General features: G+C 37.9%; 1 protein-coding gene across 1 annotated transcript in view; it reads left to right on the forward strand.

Moving 5' to 3' along the window:
- Positions 1 to 4,988: 4,988 nt before the first annotated feature.
- The window catches only part of LOC105393535 (uncharacterized PE-PGRS family protein PE_PGRS10), a 31,541-nt gene continuing 14,443 nt past the window's right edge, over positions 4,989 to 22,086 (forward strand). Inside the window, exon 1 of the mRNA XM_048622063.1 lies at positions 4,989 to 5,072. The gene's annotated coding sequence lies outside the window, so the exon portion shown is untranslated. The remainder of the gene's footprint in view (positions 5,073 to 22,086) is intronic.

A 22,086-nucleotide genomic window follows, 5' to 3' on the forward strand; every position in this document is an offset into this window, starting at 1 on the left:
TTACTTTACCACTTTTGTAACACCCTGTACATTGTACAACGCGCTGCTCTGTCGTGAATTGGCCAACATAATGTGAAAGGCTTGAAAGCCTCACCGCTGCCCGGGTTTCCCCTTACGTGAGTCAACCAGGACATGAGGGACTTGTCGCTAGTGCTACCTCTGTTTCCCTGTGATAAGCGAGATAACAATATCCCATCCCATCCCATCCACCTCGTAGTTATAATTATTTAAGATGCTGTCTTCTAGCTCTTTTCAATCCTAACTTAATATTATAAATGCGAAAGTAACTGTGTCTGTCTGTCTGTTACTCTTTCACGCCAAACCTACTGGACGGATTTGAATGAAATTTGGTATAATAATGATGATAATGACGCTGACAAAGAGCATACCTATGCTACTTTTTATCCCGGAATTCCCACGGGAAATCTTTTTAAGACGAAGCGAAGCTCGCGGTAACAGCTAGTTACATATAAATGTCAAAGCTCCAATTGTAGGAAGATCCTATGATCCGTATGACTATAATGTTTACCCGCTGCAGTGCAGTGTGCAAGCTGTCGGGGAATCTCGATTATTCACCGAAGGAGATTGTCCCTGTCGGACACTCGGTTTCAACCCACATATTCCATTTAATATTATTGAATTGTTTGTTAGTTTTGTTTTAAAAGGTTTTTATTTTCATAAATTTACACCATTGTTACCCAATGTACATTAATCCTAGGCTAAACAATCATAAAATGATAACGTTTACAAGACTTACAATGTATATTATTAAGTGTTTAACCCCCGAAGACATTAAAAGACGGGTATTCAGTTTAACGTGATTTGCACTTTTATAATCATCATCTAGTGATCCAGTAGGCCTCTCGCAAGTTCCACCACAAATGTCTGTCCTCGGATTTATTCATCAAGCCACTACTGGCTACTTGCCTTAAGTTATGTCATTGTTCCAGACGGCTGGATAGCAGTCCTTATAATATTGTAAAATGGTTTGATACATATTATTTCATATCAAATAAAATATAGTCTGTGGAATACAGTGGGTCGACGAGCCCCACGCCAGCCGCGGTCACGTTACAAAACATCGGACTGGTTCGGAAAACGTATTGTAATTAAGTTATGAAATAAACAGTTTTACCCAAACTCTGACTCAGATTTATTGAGAACAACCACAGACTAATGTGTAAATAATACCCAACTTCTAATTTGTAGGTTTAATGTTATTGAGTACAAAAATAAGAGTCTGTGGAAATCATACCATCATGATTTACAAACCCCCTCACTAAATAATTATGAATTGGCACATGTAACACCTAGACACGGTCATTTCGCTTTCTCTTACTTCGTATAATTGAACTAAAGGTTCAAAATTAGAAAGAAAGAGTTATTTTTAAGTTTTATTTTTGAAACTATGTCTTTATTGTCAAAGCGGTAAAGCTTCAATAACATCTACATACCAATAGGGATCGCATTTTTTTTAATTTTTCTTAATATTACCGCATTGTACGAATGAAAATGACTTGATTCATCTTCATTAACTCACTAAATACCACTCGTGTACTTCATGTTCTAATATTTTATTTCGGTAACATTTAGGCAATGGTCTGTTGTAAAATTTAATCAATACATAAAAACAAAGTAGTTATTTGTTTTTTTTTAATGTATCCGATGATCGCACAGTGATTTAACGTATAATAATATGAAGAAATTACTGAGACTGAGCCATTTTTTTAACTAAATAAAATAATAATAATATGTGGGGACATCTCACACACACAATGTTCTTTAGAAATGTTGCTAATTACCTTTTATTTTGTAAATAATCAATGAAATGAGGTGAAGGTTTCAAGCTTTTTTATATCTTAATCAAATCAGAAGTAAACGACAGATGATTTCATTGTCACCAAATAATCATGTTACCTCATCAAGATACTCACTTGAGATCGTTTAACAAGTAAATTGATAATGGTAAGCTGTTTCAACAAAATTCTGGCAGCGTTCTAGAGGTCCAGTAGATCATTTTCGAACCATAACATTCACACCCTGTATTATTTGTATGTATTTAGGCACCTTATTATATCATAAACATTGTGTGAAATATGATTGTGCAAGACGTTTAGTCGCGGCGACCATGTTGGCGACAAATCAATTAATTAGTCACCGGCTCATAAACAGTTATAATAAAATATTTGGCAACGATGTCCTTCACCGATTAATCCATGTCAAATTCTTTTTTCTTTCCTAATTTTCTAAATTGAAAGCTAAAGATACAAACTTGGCTGTTTAATAGGATATGTCGGATTAACCAATTTTATAAACATAAAACCGGCCAAGTGCGAGTCGGGCTCGCGCACAAAGGGTTCCGTAGCAGCAAATAGTTAAATCAACCTATCTCAAAAACTATAAGAGATACTTTGATCAAACCAAAAATCGTTGAAAGAGTTAATTAGCATGCATCACCTCTATTTTTTTTAGAATTTTATACCCCGTAGTTATAAAAATAGAGGGGGGGGGACATACTTTTTACGACTTTGAGAGCTGATATCTCAAAAACCGTTCACTTTAAGAAAAATGTTTTTTAGAAAACTTTATATCATTTTAAAAGACCTTTCCATTGATACCACACACGGGTATGTACATCGAAAAAAAAAATTTCATCCCTCAGTTACATGTATGGGGGGCCCCACCCCCAATTCTTTTTTTTACTATTTAGTGTCATATTTTTGTAGCGGTTCATACAACACATATTCCCATCAAATTTCATCACTGTAGTACTTATAGTTTCCGAGTAAATCGGCTGTGACAGACGGACAGACGGACAGACGGACAGACGGACATGACGAAACTATAAGGGTTCCGTTTTTGCCATTTTGGCTACGGAACCCTAAAAAAGTGGTCTCACTACCATTACTATTTATACCCTTAGTAAATTTATGCTTTTAAATTTAATAAATTTTAGGAACTCCGAAAATTCTGTTTTTTAAATAGGTATAAATAATTAATCCAGCTCTCTGTAGAACTTAATAAATATTATAATTACTTTTGATATGATAATAATATGACTATGCTACGAACTAGATGGAGCGTCTCTTACTTTTCAAGTGCACTCTTATTTTAATTTGGTTAGAAGTAGATTTTTTCATTGGTAAAATTATTGTACTTATGTAGGTTAAATCAGAGAAGAACGCGGATTCGGGTGAGCATTTATACTCAATGGGTTAAACTTAAAACGTTTGTCTCAGTTTGACAGTAAACAAAATGCGGATATTATTTAGCTTTATTTTTATATGTGACACTACATCTTGTCGTATATTATTTATGTAATAGCTGTCGGACATGACTCGCGGGCGGGGGCGGCGCGGTGGCGGCGCGGTGGCGCATTACGCGGGTCAGGGGGCGCAGTTCGAGACCCGACAAGGTTTATGCTTTTAGTAATTACTACCTATGTTTTAAAGTTGGTAGCACCTTGACTTAGTTTTTTCTTTATAAAAATATGTGTTTTTTATAAATCTGTACGATTCAGGTAAGTAGACATTACTGGTATAATTATGTATGAACGTACTTCTTGAATCGTACGTGTAATGTTATAATATATAGACTATATACTTAGGAACCTACAGGTAAAATTTTATGATTTATAGCCCCGAAATTAGTAGAAAATTACGTAAAAATTGATGGTGATTAAACAGTGGAATCTGGTAATAAAATAAAAATAATTGCAGCCATGCTTCATCTTTATGGCCGATTTGCGAAACTCGCACAAACTCACAATTACAGGTACCTACAGCGCCAGTGATAGATAGAACCTACTCCAAATATCACAGTTTAATTGTATCAAACGTAACACGTACATGTGTAAGTCGAAACTTTAATTGACATAACACGTGAGCTTATATGGAACAAAGTTATTTATATATTTCTAAATTCTATTTAATAATAACATAGTTACCTCTCGGAAATTGGTCAAATTATCCACTTTCAGTTTATGCAATCATTCGATAGTCTTATTTTTGGAATCTAGCTGGTTTGGTTAATTGTTTTAATTGCACATATCTTTTGGAGATACGGGTACAATTTGGGTTTTTTCATCGATCTCATTCCCATGGCAAATTGTAACCATGTACCTAGAGTCGTATGCTGAGTTCATAGAGCTGTAATTTTATTTTTGGTGATTCTTGGATGCAGCAATAGAAATTAGATCAAATACCATTAATTTATGGACCATGCTTGTATAAAACCCCGTTGGATCATCTGATACTAAAGTATTTTCCGACAGGCCTTAATTGTTTTTTTCTATTAAATATTAGGCTCTTCTGTGACATTCATATATTTTTTTATATTTACGGAAATTATATAAACTAAAATAAGAATATTAAGATAAAAGCATTATTAGTATAAATGAATAAATATTTTTTTTTGAATGTGTAAAAAGCTCTAAGTATCAAATGTCGATGTCGTTAATAATGTGTTCCGATCCCGCAAGTAAAAGAATTCAACGCGCGCGCCCGCGCTTTCTTTCAGTCGAGGAGGCTGTTTCCAGCAGTGGATGTGGATGTCTATCGGACGTTTGATAGATAATGATGATTTAGACTGCAGGATATCTGTATTTTGCTGAAAAAAATAAATCACTTGCAGATTCCCGCGCGCGTTGAACTCTTTTACTGCCACCATCGCTCATATGAAGTAATAAAACAATTGAGATGCTATTTTGTGCGTATTTATAAACTGTTACAAACTTTTAAATAATTTTAACTACTACATGTTTTTAGTACTTGTTACTAACTAGTTCTAACATCATGTGTAGTATAAAGAATATCAGTAGTTAACTACTCGGCCGTCGCCGCCGCCCGCCCAGGCCAGCAGCACTGACCTACATCGCGCGGAATAAAATATAATTATGAAAAAAAAGGTGAAGAAAATTACATGACCCCTCGATTATCGGAAGTGCGCGGGGTGTGAGCGGCGCGGCGCGGGGTGCGGGGGGCGGGCGGGGCGCGGGCAGTAGTGGCGGCGCGCGCCGGCGCCGGCATTCGGTCGCGAGCGCTCCTCCCGCACGCACGTGTCGCAGCCTACTCGTGAGTGTCCGCAGCTCGGTAACGTACCCACACACACATACACACACACCACCACAGACATTGCATAAGCGTTTCCGCGTCGGCGCGCGTTATGAAACATCGAAAGTCTGAAACTATCATTTTTCACCTCTCATAGCCGATCAGTGATACTAGTGATAATACAAATAGTGGGTGTTGAAGTGTTAGTTTTGGAAGCATGTTGCCGTCCGCGACCGCGACCGCGTCAGCTGGCCCCAGTGCCGCGTGCTTGTAGCGGTCCGCAGTATCGCAACGCGGCGCGCAGCCTCGGCCGACGTGCCGGTGGCGAAACTATTATAATTTCGATCGATAGAAAACGGCCGAACAACATTCGGATCTGTTTGTTTCGTGGCGATTTTAATTATTTATTTTAATTAAATTCCCGTGAGACAGAACCACGTGCAAGTAATTGCCCTCCAATTAAAACAGTTACGTCTAATTATAACCTTAGAAATGTTTTTATGATTGTCATTCTTGTCAGATAAACGACGGAGATATCCTGAAATGTACTCGTGATCCATTTTTGGATTATATCTGTATCGCCTGCCTGCCTGCCTCGGTTACGCAACACTAACTTCAAGGTCCCGAAACCGGAAAGGGACTGGAAAACTTTAGAGAAATTGATATCAAGGTCGTGAATTGTTTCATTACCGTGTAATATTAACTTAACCTCTTATTTATACACAATATTTAGTTGCTACTATTTGAAACCCGATTCGAGTTTTGCACAATGAGATTGACTTAATTTAAAGCTTTAATAAGTCTCCTGTTTTAATTGATAAAAGATCAAAAAAATAATATAACATGCGTTAGCTGCATGTAGCAACACCTAGTCTGTTTATTGCAAAATAGAGCCCAAACATGAATTAACATTTTTCGTGAGCTTATGTACCTCTTTCTACGCGACCTTGTCGAGAAGTTGATTGCAATTTGCATACATTAAGATAAATAAGCACGCGACACCTTTTCGTCATAATACAGTCAAAGCCGCGGCATGCAATATTTTTGTTGACTGATCTTAAGTTCAAAAGAAAATAGTACTTATTGCTTTATCATTCATCTTGACTGTAAGTTTTCAAAACTGAATGCCAATAACATGCGCTTGAGAGCTATAAAGTTCAAAAGTAGTATCTTTGCGAAACATTTCATAAAATGCTGTAAAATTGCACTGCACTTCATAATTAATAGAAATATCGAGTAGATCGTGCGCGGATGCCTTCTCCAGTTTCACAATCTAACTGCTTCTGGAGTCCACAGATATAATGTCCATTTTAAGACCTCTACATAATTATCATGATCACTTATTGGTGACGTATTTTATATCCCGGTATAAGTAATGCATATTACAGTCTTAGATATATCTACAAAACTTAAAACACACTTACTTTTAAAAACTTACTTATTGATGCTGTTAGAGAAACGTAGGAATATTAAAATTTTCAATTCTTCCACCGATTGCTCTCATCAATGTCCTCACATCAGCAGATCATTCGCTCAGTGGCACCCTCTATTACTCTCTATCCCTATCTGTTCATCATTAATCATTAACACTGCAAAGGTAGTTTACAAACCTCCCAAATTTTAGTTATGTACCCATAAGTACATTATTAGTTTGAACTAAACACTGCTTCAGCTGGGGTCTTATTTTTCCTTCGCTATTATTGAGTTTCAAACAATGTATTGAATCGCCATTGTTTCTTTTTCTATTTTCGTACATAACTACATAAATAAGGTTAACCACCACATTAACAGATTATTGGAAAATAACCTTTAATCATTCGAAATTAAATCTACGAACATAAAGTACACAAACTATATACAAATAACTGTACATTATATATAGTGTTACCAATTATATACTCGCATAAGTTATTTGAATTGAATGACTGTGTACTTTACACTTCATAAACTATTGAAGTAAATCCGTGATCTTTTTAAAGAGTTTGTTAAACATATTTTGTTTTTATAAGTCTACAATCTAATGACCTTACTGACTTGCAAGTGCATTACGTATTTCAGTATCCTGTATTCTTTATTAAAATGTTTATATAAATGTTTTAATTTAGTTTTTCAAATCGGCAATATTCGTGAATATCAAACAAAATTGTCGGTGAAGATTGCCTTTAACCCCTTTAAAGAACTACATCATGTAGCCCTACATTGGCCGGGCCAATTATAGTGGTCAATGGAGCTCATAATAACGATTTTCACAATTTGTTTGTGGTTTGTTCATCAACATTCTTGTAAGGAATCAGTGTAACTTAAGTAACTGTTTTAAAAACGAATGTTATTGAAAAGACTGAAACTTATATAAACTCAAATAGTCACAATAAAAAAAGCCCAAAAAAAGTTTGCGGAAAAAAATAAGTTTATTTTTGTAATCTTTAATGAAGCGCTAATGACATGCGTGCTAATCTCTCCTCGAATCAAAGGTGTTAGTTGGTATGTTGCAGGCAATGCTGGCTAATCGGACAGTTTGCACAATAGCCAGCGCGGCCACGTGGCTGACGTAACACATGTCACCGCGAGCACTCATTACCTGTATGTGTTCATAGGTTCCTTAGCTTTTTGCGCATTCGCCTTTTGTTTCGGAAGTGCGATTGTCTAGACCCTGGCTAGAATGTTGCTCAATGCACCAAATGGTTTTTCGGATTTGAATGTTCTCTTCAGAGTCTAGTTTACTTATGTTGCAATGTCTAATGTATAGAATCCTAATATTAAAGGTAGTTGCAGTTATTAACCACTCATGAAAATTGATAAATGAAATTTAAGGGTCATATGCAAATGAATGTAATAATGAGCACCCCACAGACGTAAACATTACTCATACAAACGCGTATATTAAAAAGTAGTGTTAATCACAGACCTAACCGGTCGATCCAGGTTCAGGAGGTAATGTAGGAGAACTAGCTGCAATCTAGACTTACTAGGTAGGTAGGTTTAAAGTAGATGAACTACATTGGGGATATCGGGTTTTCCTTCCGTGTATTAATGTTTTCTTTAAAATATTATCTAGCTGAGCATATTTAATTATTTTCTTCTAGACCGTGGTTATAGTAAAAAAATATTTACTCTGCTTTTGGTTGAAAATTTGAAATATTGGATTTGGAACTTTTAATATCTTAGATGTGTTTATTAAACATGCATAGTAAGCATAGCTAGTTTTTCCCCTAATCGTTAAGTAGAAAAACATTTGTTATTCAAAGGCTCTGCTGGCGGTGGCGTGTGGTGCCCGCGGGTCAGTGTCGCGGCCTCCGCCGGCTAGACGTGAATAATTTCAATTAGATCTGCAGTTTGGACATTATCTGTGTTTCTATTTCATGATAAATGCTAAGTTTTCATGTTATTTCTTAACGTTTAGTAAGGTGCACGAATACTTGCAGGTCTATGCCTCTAAAACTAACATGTTCGTAGTCACGTCACTACGTTGTATGACGTACTAAGAACTAACAACGATATCTATAGGGTGATGCGAATGTCTTCTGCTACAAACATCGATACATTAATTTACAATCAAGCAAGCACCCACAAATTTAGTTTAATTGGTTTGTTCTTGGTCTTGCGCCGGCCCCACACCCCGCGCCCCGCGCCCCGCGCCCCGCGCCCCGCGCCCCTCACCCCGCGCCCCGCGGCGCTGCAGTGGCTGTTACGTGCACATTTCACTTTCATTCACCGTATTTACTAACCGTTTGTTTTAATTCGGTCGCGGCTGTCACGGCGTCCGCTCCACGGGGCAACCGGTATGGAGGGACAACAACGGACACACGGCATGATTAATTCATTGTTATTGATATCTATTTGTATAAACATAGAGAGCCAAAAGTAACTTTTTTGAAAACATTATCTGAAATTTACTTTTGAATGGTACTTTTGGCTTGCGTATTGGAATAGTAGAGTCTAATTTGAGAATCGATATTAACAAATTATCACCTCGATATAGCTATTCGAATATGTTGCAAAATGGATAATCGATTTGGCTATTCGTGTCGACCAGATCGATGATCGCATCGTTTCAAAATCGATACAAACGAATGTAAATCTCCGATGTCGCACGGCCGGAGCCATTTGTGAGATTATTTTGCGCAAGTACATAACGTTATATGATTGAACGAATACGTCGTTCAATGCAGCTGTAGCAACTGTACCTCTATACTGATAACTTTAAGACTTCATTTTGAAATTTTATAAAATATAGCTCTAAACATAATGATGCAAACAGCTGCGCGCAATGTACTATCAATTTTAATTATTATATACTTAAGCTAGACTTTGCCTTGCACTTATCTAGAAATTGTCGGACATTTCCTTGTGTTGCAAGGAGCAGAGTGCGCCTTGTAATGTAACATCTTATTTAGAGTAATTATGATATGATTTATATTTTCCTGTTGATGCATATTTTAACAATTTATTGATTTCGGAATTATAAATTATGCGTATAAAATTTAGCGTTTATTAAGATGCTGTGGAATAGTTTTCGTATATTTACAATTTTCATTACCTAACAAAAAAATACATCAAAAATGTGTCTGTCGAACCCTCAAACGTTCTCCACTCCGGCACAAAATTCTCAATTATTATTCCACTTGGCCAGTCTTCAGTTTGTATTCATTTAGTATAACAATAAACACACAGCTAAGGTGTGCACAGGTCGGTTAATTAGTGCATGCGAATAGTTGTTTCCGCGCCGGCGCGCGCGCAGGTTGCCACACCTCCCGCGCATCCTGCAAGATGCCCGCAGCCTGTTATTTACTCTCTCCTATTTGGAATCCTTGAGAGATAACGTTTTAGGCACTTCTGATATCCTGAGATTGCATTATTTTGTTTCTAAATAACACAAAACTAAAACCGACGCCATGGTAAAAAAATCTGTGTAAAGGACAAAACACATTAAAAACGCATTTTTCACAATAAGGCTGTATTTGTATATTGATTCACGGCGAGGACGCACTCTTGACCCTGCCCGGGCCCGCGGCCGCTGAGATGTGTGCTCGAGGAATGTCGCCGCTGCCGGTAGAACCTTTTAAAGGATAAAACCGTTTATAGTTTTTTTACTACATTTCATTTGCAATTCAATCGGAAATCCTCCCAGAAAAGAGTAATAACGTAAAGTTAAAACATATTCATACTTAACGTTATTACTGACGCCTGTGGTCTTTTACTGGGTAGGCAGAGGTACAATAGTGTCAAAATATTGGTGGTTGCTAGTTAGCCATATAATCGTTAAGCACCCGAGTCAAAAAGGGAGTTTATCGGCATTTAAACAAATAGATAATATGACGTAATACATAATTATTTACTCAAATTTTCGCAACTACTTGCTAACAAGTGCTATTTGAAAGGATTCAACATGTAAAAGAACAAACATTCATAAAAAACACAAGTACATACCTAAGTTCAAAACGTCAACGTTCGAGGATGGAGGCTCTTATGGATTTATATTTATTCAGAGCTCTTGGGAATATAAATATATATATATCTATGAGGCGTTGGTAGAGACGTTATAAGACAACCCCCGGTACCTGCACATAGATTCACTTACTTCAGACGAAGATGCGACCAAAAGATTTTGAAGCCATCACTTAAGTAATACCTAAGTGGCTCGCCCGGCGTTACCTATGACACTTTAGAATTCGAGGTCGCATTAAAATATGCTTTTTATTTAAATAACATGTACAAATAATAAATAAATAAATAAATACACGCAATGATTCGCGTCATTCCATTAATAGAAATAAAACGAAAGTTCTATTGCCGAATGTGTATCGAAAACCCTATGTTATCTAATCCATGTACGTACATCGTGTGTACACACATGTGTGTGTGTGTGTCGTGAGGACGCGCCGCACATAGCAATAGCAAGCAGCAGGGACAGGGGGCGAATTCTAGTATTCTGTTTTCGAATAAAATTACTGAACTGAAGTGGAATTAATTTGGAAATATCCTTTTATTAAGTACAAAATTATGGCTTTACTGAACTCTCCTCTGACAAAGTTAGAATAAATATATAATACATACATAATATGTTAACCTTAGATTTACCCCTTTTATGTATTACATATTATTTGGTAGGATTAAAGGCAGATTTATTTCTGAGTATATTCCACTCCGTGTGAGCGGGGCTAGGTCCGCGGTTGCCCAACCCGCGGCCTCGCTCGGAGGTCGCCAGCTATTTGTCACTAACACTAAGAAAGTGACCTTTTCACTAATTAGCCTCATTTTCGATTGTCTCTACACTTCAAAAGAAACAAGTTTTTTAATGAGATCTCTGTTAATCAGGCTGTCACTAATTCCCTCGCATAATGTTGCGACACTTTATGATACGGTTTGATCTTTATCAAAGGCTAAACAGCGGGATGCAATCAGAATGTATACTACTATATTTACCTAAACAACACTAACAAAATTAGTATTATGGTTAAAATAATACATTGCAGCATAAGGCTGACCTTAGGAAGGGGTAAACGCCTATGCTCTTGGTAAAAAAACTGCAATACACAAAAAAATAAACATATTTTGCATTGTAATCTGCTGTGAAGTCCTTGATCTTGCACTACTCCGCTACTCCACATTCTTCGCATTGTAGTCTCGATAGCGACATTGAACTTGCCCATTGTTGCGGAGGCTCCGTGGAGCAGTGGGAGCTCTCTGCCCCCGACTGTACTCTGTGTGAATCTAGATTACTGAAAAGTAACCTGATAACATGTGTGTGAGTTCCATAATTCCGCTAAGAGAGATATAAGAAAGATAAAGCCATACTACGTCACAATTGTCGTATCGTATCTAATGCAATCCATGGTTATTTTTGCATCCTTGTTAAGAATAGTTGCAGTTTATAAGTAAAACCAAAATTTCGCACAAATGATTTCATGATTTATTGCACTCATATAGCAGCAAAAAATATAACAGATACTACCTAAATAATAATATTTAAGTATACAAAAAACCAGTTTTAGATCAAAAATTCCAATACTATGAAATAGCACCGTTATTTTGGATTTAGAATAATTAAGTTGAGGTTAACGTCTTTATCCAGTTTTAGATTTTTATAGACATGTTTCAAAGAATTTGCATACTCGCAGACAAAACGTCATGAGCTAGTATGTAGACTATGTACCTATGTAGCGGGCCGCAGGTAGCTCGTCTCTCGATGCTGTTGACTGTGTTACATCGAGTGCGATGTCGCTGTGTGTTCACAGTTCACATTTGTTTAACTTTAACAAATGAAGTAGTCGCATTCGCGTCACGGATATTCGAGGAAAGACAAATCCATCTGTTTGTATTGTGGAGTAGTCGAGTACACCACACTGAAGTGACCTAGCTACCCATGTATAAGCTTTTTATTTATTTATAAAAGACCTTAATTGATTTGATTATGTGTCTAGATATAAATAATTAAACTACTAATTTGACATTAGTCCCAATACATAATCCGTGAGCCGTATACAGCAATAAGTAGACAACAAACAGACGCAAAAGTCTATAAAGTAAACAGACGCTACATGAAAATGTTTATCGGTTATTCGCCACCGGTGCTCCATCCAAGTGTCCAGTGTGTTTGTGTTGACAGAAGCCTCAAACCCGCGCCCGCGCCGTGTCACGACGCTGGCATTGCGGCGGCCGCGCGGACACTCGGTGGACACTCCTCAAGTGTTGTCCAATGCCAAATTGAGTAACGGTTTTAAGGGTATCCGGAACTTTATTATTATTATAAATTCTTTATTGCACATAAAAAACATTGTACAAAGGCGAACTTAATGCTAGTAGCATTCTCTACCAGTTAACCTTTGGTGATGTCGAGAAAGTGGTTGGTAGTGCGATAGGCTGAGAGGAGAGAAGTTTATCTACTTAAATCGAGACACAGAGATATACTTACTTATACATAATAGCTATACAAATGATATACATACATATATAAATATATTCCTACATTATATTATAATATACCCAATACATACTAATAATATACAAAATATAATAAACTATAGTATAATATCATCATCATCAAATAAAATATATTTAAAATCAATTTTATTGATCGTTCTGCACTTGGAGGTAGTGCTGACGAACTTTGGCCTTGAAGATGTCTATAGACTTTGTCTGCCTTATATGTAGTGGTAAACTATTCCACAAGCGAACCGCTGTCACAGTGAATGAATCCGAATACCCTGCCGCATTATGCTCTGGGGTACGAAAAAGAAGGTTTCGACTTGACCGTTGAGGACGGTCAGAGAAGTCGAAGAACGTGAAGCGTTCTGTTAAGTAGGATGGGGCACAAGGATTATAAACTACACTATGAATGAGAGATAAAATATGGGCATTCCTTCGGTGACGGATATTGAGCCACTTGAGTTTATTTCGAAATTCGGAGACGTGATCATACTTACGCAGGCCAAATATATAGCGAATGCATAAGTTGAGGAGACGCTCAAGTCTATCAAGTAGCTCTTCTGTGAGGTCAGGATAGCACACATCTGCATAATCAATAATAGGAAGCAACAGGGAGTTAACTAACGTAACTTTGGTCGAGTATGGCAGGAAATTCTGTAGGCGCTTAAGCCCATGCATGGATGCATGGATCTTGCGGCTGATTTCAGACACTTGTAGCTCCCATGACAAATTGCTCTTTATGTGGAGACCAAGATTTTTAACGCTAGCACAGTATGGTAAGCTAATCCCATCAAATATAACTGACGGTAATGGTTCAGCAAGCCTTGCCAGGTGAAATCTGCTGCCTACAAACATGACTTGTGTTTTTGAGGGATTAACAAGGAGACCGTATTGATCTGTCCAGGTTTTGACAGCTTCAAGATCAGCAGTCATCCTGTTAATAGCTTCAGGGACTTCATCGGGACCACATGTAACATAAAGTTGAAGGTCGTCGGCATATAGGTGATAGGAGCTGTACTTAAGGACGGACACAAGGGTGTTAATGAAGACAGAGAAAAGGATAGGGGAAAGGACACCACCTTGCGGGACGCCGGCTATGACATCACACCAGTCAGATTCAATGCCATCGGACCGGATGCGCTGACGGCGACCACAGAGATATGAGGTAAACCACTCGGCTACTGAACCTGATATGTTGAGGGAACGGAGTATGGACAGGAGGATATCGTGATCTACGCAGTTGAATGCATTGCTGAAGTCAAGGAGTGTCAGGAGGGTTAATTGGCGATCGTCCACAGCCTTACGAAAGTCATCAGTTATTTTTATGAGAGCAGAGCAGGTACTGTGGGATGGACGAAATCCCGACTGATAGGGGTTAAGGAGATTATTGTACGAGAGGAAATTCGAGAACTGTCGCATCACTACACGTTCAAGCACCTTGGAAAGAAATGGTAGGATAGATATAGGACGGTAGTGCTTAAACTCGGCAGGAACAGGTATTTTGGGAACAGGAACCATGAAAGCCAGTTTCCAGATGAGCGGAAACTTGCCTGAGGATAGGGAGAAGTTTATGATATAGGTAATGGGAGATAAGATGGATGAGAGGATTGGGAGCAACATGTCACGACCTATACCGTCACTGCCTACCGCCTTGCTGGGAATGGAAAGGATAATCCTTTTGATATCAAATTCAGTAACCGGAGCGAAGTAGAAGGGAGAAGAGGGTGGAATAGGAAGAGCTTGAATACTTCTGATGGTGAGAGCTTTGGTATGAGGATCAAGGATGTGGGGAGGGGATGAAAAGTGACGATTGAGACCGTCCTTGTCAACTGACAGTGGTAGGTCTTTCCTACACTTTCCAAAACCCAGAGAGTGCAGAAATTGCCACAGGTTTTTGGACGAGCAGTTTTCGACTGACGCGTGGATATGACGACGCTTTGCATTGCGAATCATTTGATTGCATCGGTTACGCGCTTGTTTGAAGTTGTTCCAATTGGCCTCCGATGGATCCTTTTTATGTCTACGGCGTAGTGCGTCCCGATATGCCATCTGCTTGCGTATCGCAGCTGTCAGCCATGGGGCTGGGGGCCGCTTCATACGGACTGGGTGGAGAGGCGCATGACGATCAAGTAGGTCGGTGACGAGGCTGTTGAAGCACTTGACCATACCATCGATATTGTCAATGCGCTCTATTTGTGACCAGTCCGTGCTAGCAGCGTCAAGAGCCAGTTTTTCGCCATCCATACTCGCAAAGCTACGTTGAAATATGATTTTAGGTTTAGGTTTAGGAATTTTCAGTTTATAAGAGGCAAAAATTAGATCATGGTGAGAGAAGCCAGAGGCAGTGAACTGACCGTGGGAAGCAATCCGTTCCTTGTTTGAAGTTAATATGTGATCTATGAGGGTATGGGAGTTATTTACATGGTGAGTGGGATCTAACTTGGGAATATGGAGATTTAGAGAAGTAACTAAAGTAAGGAGTTTGCGGGTACGAATATTATCTTGCAGAAGGCAGGTGTTAAAATCACCCATCAGGATCGCATGTTCATAGTTTGGCAGATGTGTGTCTAGCAATTGTTCAAGTGCGTCAAAGTAGTCGGAGTTGGGAGGAGCGTAGACAACACCCAGCAGAAACTTAACCGTATTGAAGTTAAGTTCAAGCAGGATGAACTCCATGCCTTTACTGTACTTAGGGGGAGAAGTTTCCAGTACTCGGTAGTTTATATCGGCACGGAGATAAATGGCGACCCCTCCACAACCCTTCTCCAGTCTATCGTTTCTTATGAGGACATATCCAGGCAATGAGAAAGATGTAGTTGGAAGTGAGGGTTTAAGAAAGGATTCCGACACTAAGCACGCATGAATACAATTGCTGGTGAAAGTGGAGAGAAGTTCAGAGTAATGCGAAGGAATGCTTTGAGCATTAATGTGGCAGAGATTCAGATTCTTGGGAAATGGTGAGAAAGTGTTGTGAAGAAGATCACTTAGGTGAATACAATCACTACTAGATACATCTGAAAGCGTATCAATCGAGTCCAAAGAGTAGAACAAATCTGAGTTAATCGATAGATCCATAATAGGTAATGTTTATATAATATATGTGATGACGCAATAATAACCAAAATAAATACAGCTATATAAGAAATAATAATAAATAAATAATATTAAAAATATTATATATAAATACGAGAAGTATGTACTTAATAAATAATTTGTATATATTAATACCTACACATCAATAGTTAGTTATATACACACCAAACAATTTCAACTACATCCACCGCCAGCACTGTAAAGATAGAAAAGAGAATTAAAAATTAGCTAAACACTAAAAAAAAATTAACGAAGTAAACAACAGGGCATCACTAGAGCTCAGAACACGAATTCAGCTATAAATTTAAATACACATATTGATACACATTAAATTTGTAAGAACGAAACGTTACTTTTGAGTCTGTGACCAAACAATATAAAATATGTTTTATGCTATGGCAACATTATCTGATCAGCTGTCACTGACCGGACGGTCAGGCGTTAATGAAAAAAATAATTTACAAATCTAAGTTGAGTTTGAGATGAGGGTTATTGGAAAATATTACACAAGAAATACAATTAGTCAAACGAAAAAGAAGACATGATTGGACTTTGCTAAGTAATTAAGAGCTATAGTGCTATGGCAAAGATACATAATAAAGTTGCTGTGTACTTGCATGAACAATTGAGTGATCTTCGTTAGTTACCTACTGCTGATATATGGAATTTAATTGTTGCATTGAACTCAAGATGACTATTAATCGGAGAACACTATGGTTAGTATAATATTTAAAAGCAAAAGATTTGATCAATTCGTTTGATACTTCAGGCTTTTTTACTGTTTGCAGTAACCAATTTGCTCTTTTTTGCAGCCCGGTCCAGAGCTGGGCGAGATGTTCCGTCTGCTGGGGCCTGCGTGGGCGCCGGTATCGCGTCGAGGTCCTGCCTGGAGTTGATGCGGATCTTGTTGCCACCGTCCGGGGGCTTGACAAAGACATTGCCGTCCTGAGTCCAGCAATTCTTCACCCCAAACCGGCGGCGTGCTTCCACGAAAATATCTCGCCTTCTGGCAGTCAGGAACTCACAGATTGAGACCGGCATGCCTTTCAGAGCCTTCTTCTTGCCCCACACTGCTGCCCTTGTAGTAGCATCGCAGAACCTGACCAGAATGGGACGTGGTCGGTCTGTTTGTGGAGAAGACCCAGAGTTCAGCCGGAAACATCTTTTAATATCTGTTGCCTGGAATTCACTGAGACCTAGTTTCTCCACACACACTGATGTTACAGTAGAGGAAATGTCTTCACCTGAGGACTCACTGATGCCACGGAACAGCAGAAACTTCCGCCGCCCCTGGTTGTCCAGGTCATCCGACACCTGGGTGAGCGCCGATATCTGTGACTTCAGGAGGTCCAGAGCCTGCAGTATCCACTCCTTAAAGCTCCTGAAGTCCGCTGCCAGCTGATCCAAAGTTGGAGTTGCTGTATTTGCGGCAGCTAGGCGAGCATCGAAGGAGGCCAGACCCTGGCTCAACTTGGCTTCCAGCATGTTGATGGCAGCCACTGGGTCAGGTGATGACTGTGTGGGCTTGCTGCTTGCTCTCTTCTTCATATTGAGTGTCTTGGTGTAGTGATGACAGTGGATGTTGTGATCAGACTTGTGAAATCAGTGCATATAGGCAGATTTTATTATATATCTCTGTACACGTACTAGTAAGTATACTATAAATAGTAATTTATTGTATGAAACTTGTAAATAAACAATTTTAATTAAATATTTTGATCAGAACAACAAAAACAAAAGTGTTTCGCTCTACTACCCACGAAAAAAAAAAAAAAAAAAAAAAAAAAAAAAAAAAACTGAACTTTGTACAGGCTTTTAAAACATTAACACAGATGATTCTATTCTTCTAGATTATATAAGTGAGATGTATTGCATTTGATATTGCTGACGTCCACAGGGTAAAGATCCCTGTAACCTGATCCATCCGTGACTTGCCAGCTTGCGCATGCGCCGGGGGGGCACTATCTAGCTTGACAAAAACAAACAAACGCGAGCTGTCATCCAATCAAAACTTTTCCTACAACGAGATAAGGTCGAGATTAGCGCTCCAAAACTTAGTGATTTGAAACCAAGAGTGGCCCGTGTTGCCGGCGGCGGCGGCGGCGGCAGAAAGTCACCGTCGGTGATGTAACGCGCGTTGCGTCACGAGCCTCCACCCGCCATGCAAATTATAAACCTCTTTATGTTTACTATATTGCCCTCAGTACAATTATTTAATTAAAGTTCTTTAGTACGCTTTATTGGGTTATTATTTGGAGAATGGCTAAAGTGTAGCACGTTTTGATAGATACGTAATTTGGTGGTTCAAAGGTGTAAAGACCATGTTTGAAACATAATATGTATTATATATTATGGCTAGTGGTTGTAGTTAAGGTCGGAAAATGAATAATTGATGGCTTATTTTTAGATAAACTGCAGCCATACCGAGATGTGCACTTCAGTATCTCAAAAAGCCTTAAAAGTTATTAAATAAACAAAATTTTATTTTAAAATATATATTTAAATACCAGGTAGTCATAAATTTACAAGTGAGTTAAAAGTTCAAGTGATACTTGCACTAGGGACTTGTAAGTTAAAAAGGAACTTCAGCCTTGCACTGCCTCGCTCTCTACATTTAAAAATGTTTTAATTATTTTTACAATTACCGCGTTGAAAGCCACTTGGCTTCATGTAACCTTGTCCTTACAATAATAACCTTAAATTTAAAACTAAACGCACATTATAATGTTCCATATATTTTTTGCAGACAACAATATTATAACTTTGAGTAGTTTTTCATACGGATGTGTTAGATTAAGTAATTAGATTAAACAAGTATTCGTATAATGGTCCTTTAAATTGTTTCGGTAATTATAACTACATCATATTATTTTATCCATCCAGTGTATGTATCCGGGGCCAACACACACCATAATGGAACCAAAGCTAGCTATATCCTAAGTATATTTTTACACATTTTTTTATAAAATCAGTACTGAAATATAGTAAATGGGTGACATTGAACACTATAGTCTGGGTCTGAGCTATAATCTAGACCGCACGGCCACGCTCCACTTGCCGAAAGACCTGGCTAATGCATTATGACTGGTCGCGGGGTTCCAGCTATTATTGCCTTTCAATTAAATTAAAAGCTGTGTGCGAATGAAATTGATTGGCATTTGACACTGAAACTAGACGTTTCTACATTGATGTGTGGCAATGTTAAGCGTAAAACTTGAATTTAACGAATGATCAGCATTTAAACTTACAAACTTAAAATGAGACGAGCATATCTGCTGAAACACCGATAACTGACTGTTGCGGTAGAACGTTGTCCGTCAACTCCGGCAGGTGCTGGCAGTGGTGAATGAGGAAGGTCGAGGACAAAGTGTAGCGGCGCTGCTTGGGAGAGGCCTATGTCCAGCATGGATGATGATCATTTTGATGATGAACTTAATAGGCAATACAGTTGTAAAAACTGGGTACAATCATTTCAACGAGCAGTGGTTCGATCTATATGTAAACAACAAAAAAGTGTAGCAGATACTAAGTTATGTGTATCTACATACATTGTCATCATCTTACTAAGAATTCTACTAAGCTAAGAACCGCAGTAATCCAGATCTCAGAACTACAATTGATTGCGTTGTAAGACGTAATCTCACTATTACATCCATCCATACATTCTAATCAAAACGACCCTTGTTCCTGTAAACTTAAGGCTTACAGTTGGTTGCACAAAGATGCGGTCAGTCGGGCATCGGGTGACGTCACAGCGCGTCATTGGTCACTTTCGCTGGTCGGAGGCGGCCGCAGAGAAATGTGTTGGACAGTGGGTCAGTCGCACGCGCACACACGCGCGGCTTGCACTCACTCACACTCACATTCACATACATGGCTAGTTGTGCTACATTTTTGGGAGTGTGTCGTAACATTAGCTTTATTATGACATTGCGCTTTTTGCAATGGTTCAATGTTCTCATTTGCGGTCTCGATCGGGACTTAAAAATAATGTTGGTTTTATATTTTATAATTGAACTAGGTACTTTCAATTTGATATTATACTGATATGGTATATAAGATATAGAAGAAATAAAATAAAAAAGAAATATAATATGAATTTGAGGAAACATAAACAACAACATAATAATTAAAATGAAGATAAACAAAAAAAAAGTATTCAATCAATTCAATATAAATTGCTCACAATAAATCTATCACAAGTACATCGAACCTTATTTCACACACACACACCCACATGCTCACACGTCCAATTACATGATCTGACGTGAATGAATCTCTGATACTATAAAAATAAGTTTTAGAAAACAAGTCGTTAGTAACAAGAGCTAGTCACGTAAAAGAGTTAAACAATTGAGCAACACATGGGATGTCCTGCACAACGTACGCGGCACACTTCGCGCCTCCAGTTGTGCAAGGCTCGCGGTGGCATTCATGGAATACTTGTAGCCAAAAGTTTAAAAAAGAAATAATCCTGCCTGAAACATCAGTATAATGCTGAAGTGCAGAAAAAATACATTTGAAGTTACAACTTACAATTATTCAAACAAATTAATTTATTTTTTATTATATTTTATTCTATATAAACGCGTAAAATGGAAGCCATGATCACAACGCGCCAGTAACGCGCCGGCCGCGGCAGTCAAGGCCACGACACGGTTTTATCTCGAATAATGCAAATTTAGTCACACTTTCTTAGTGAGAAGTGGGTTTTTAATTTTATGTTGTAATTTATTACACAGAACAACAAACTTGTGGAATGCTTGAAGATGCTCAGCGTATTGTAAATATTTTGAAATACCTTAACTGCAATCGATTTTTTTAGCAGAATCATTGCGTTGAAGGAAAATATTGAATAAAATAAGAGAAGAAAATATTAATATGCATAACATAAACATTTAAAAATGTCAATGAGAATGACCTAATTTAATTAGTCTTCCGTAGCACAAACATGCTACGCGCGGTGGCTACGCCGCGCTACGCCGCGCTACAACTATTCGCAAATAAAAGAATTCAACGGGCTTACGCACTTATTTTTATCGATTTCATTTATACATTATGTTTTATTTTAAATTGTGTATTGTTATCATAGAATAACAAGTACAAGTGCTAGTCTCGTTATTCTATGATTGTTATGTAAAATATCTATCTTAATTTGTAGCGGGTGGCTTGCAAGTCAACTCTGACGACCCCTTTGGGGATTACAGTCGTGAGCATACGTGGTATATTAAACAACAACAAGTTGAATAAGTTGCTAGGATTTTTCAATTAATTTTAATGACTGTGTTTGTTTGAAAATATTGTAGATATTACTTACCAGTAATTTAACAGCATTTATAAGTACTTAACTCATAAACACAACGATTCAGATAAATAAAATACGTCACAGTCTGGCCGTGGGAGTAAATTCATCGAAAAATTATAGTTGTTCAGTTTCTGGTACAAGGTTGTATTCAAAGTGCATTCGATTGCATCGAATTTGGACTGATTTCATGACACAAGCGGACTGAGGTCGGCGGGCCATTAACGACCTGTCTGTTCAGTCGAACATAAATTTTATATTATGAGCCGGAAACATAAACCAACTATGTCTGATTGTATTTATAAATACACTTATAACAGATAAACGATGAATGTGTATAATTTCATAGGATGCAATTTCTATAAATTGTAAAGCAATTTCAAGCTTATTCATCAGTATTATATTTTATTCTGTATACTGCTATAGTTACAGCATCCATCGATGCATCGCTGAACGACATATAACAATGATTTATGGTTACAAATTGAGCTTTGAGACTTGTAAATAACTCAAACGCCAGTCAATAATCTGTCGATATTATTGAGGCCAATGTGCCCCATAACAGCACGTCTGGTAAATAAAGTTATGTAAGTACAACTGCAAAATAAGATAGGACCCGCCCTATTGAAGATAACATCGTATACGCTATCAGTCTCATTATATGAATCAAATATACGCTGATAATATACTTGTTAGGTGAAGTTACTACACACT

This window comes from Plutella xylostella, chromosome 7 (genome assembly GCF_932276165.1).
Source record: "Plutella xylostella chromosome 7, ilPluXylo3.1, whole genome shotgun sequence".
NCBI lineage: Eukaryota > Metazoa > Arthropoda > Insecta > Lepidoptera > Plutellidae > Plutella > Plutella xylostella.